Source organism: Hipposideros armiger, unplaced genomic scaffold (assembly GCF_001890085.2).
Source record: "Hipposideros armiger isolate ML-2016 unplaced genomic scaffold, ASM189008v1 scaffold_1094, whole genome shotgun sequence".
Lineage (NCBI taxonomy): Eukaryota > Metazoa > Chordata > Mammalia > Chiroptera > Hipposideridae > Hipposideros > Hipposideros armiger.
In genome coordinates, this window is record NW_017732444.1 from 131239 (window position 1) to 132464 (window position 1226).

The following is a 1226-nucleotide window of genomic DNA, read 5'->3' on the forward strand; positions in this document are numbered from 1 at the left end:
GACGTACTTGCTGACAAACTCACTGGCTGAATTCCAGCATTGAGACAGCAGTTTGAAAGGTGCCAGGGACATACGGGAAGGAACTGACGTGTCTGGCTGCAGGGCGAGGGGTAGAGGGGCAGCTCTTCTCATGAACGGAGAAGCTGGCAGAAGCCATTATTTCTTTGTTGAGCCCTCCCCACTCCCAGTGTGCGGATGCAAGCGGCCACCATATCTGAGTCTCCATCAAGCTGGCTAACACCATTCTTTAGCCCCATCGTGGTGATTCTGAGACCCTGTCTCACCCAACTTTCTGGCATACCCAAGCCACTTCCAGTGGCTTTCCCATATACATGGCCTGCATTGGGTCATGGTACAGTCTTTCCTAAAATCTCTCAAGGGTTCCCAAAAACCCAAACAAGCAGCATCTGGCTTTGGCATGCCCCATACCTCCAGCTGAGCAGCCCTAGCCAGGCACTAGTGACAGCCAGCCTTGGCTCATGGCTTGGCCTCTTAAGAAACCTCCAAGCGCAGCATGGGCAGAGGCCATCTGTGGATTTCTTTGTGGCTCCTGCCAGGCGGTCTTATCAGGGCACAGGGTGTGACCGAACTTGGCCTGCAGTGGGTCCACTTTGAAGAGGCTCTGGTGCTGGCACACCCAGTGACCAGCTTCAGACCTAGCCAGAGCATCACTTGGCTTCCTCCCAGGATGACACACCCAAAGGGCACACTGAGCAGGCACCAGAGCCCTGCTAAAGTGAATCCTGCTCCACAGGGTCAGTCCCTGCACCTCAACCCTCCCACTGTAGTCACAACCAGTCCTTACAATAAACGAGCCTGAGGGTCAATCCCTCCCATTGATGTGCAGACAGAAACCAAGGCTCAACTACAACAGTTGGGCACACACAATCCACACAAAGGGCACACCTGGAGCACCTGGCACTGGTAACCAGGGAGACTGTGCAAGTGAGCCCCACAGGACACCTACTACATAAAGCCACTCTACTAAAACCAGGAGACATAGCATCCCTACATAATACATAGAAACAAAAACAAAGAGGCAGCCAAAATGGGAAGGTAAAGAAACGTATCTTAAATGAAAGAACAGAACAAAGCTCCAGAAAAAGAACAAAACAAAATGAAGAGAAGCAATCTATCATATGTAGAGTTTAAAACACTGCTTATAAGGATGTTGATTATTCTCAGTGAGAACTTCAACAAAGAGATAGAAAACATAAAAGTGGAGA

At 50.2% G+C, this 1226-nt stretch overlaps 1 pseudogene; it reads left to right on the plus strand.

Moving 5' to 3' along the window:
* Positions 1-1048: 1048 nt before the first annotated feature.
* Positions 1049-1226, plus strand: part of LOC109376293 (60S ribosomal protein L37a-like) — a 1356-nt pseudogene continuing 1178 nt past the window's right edge.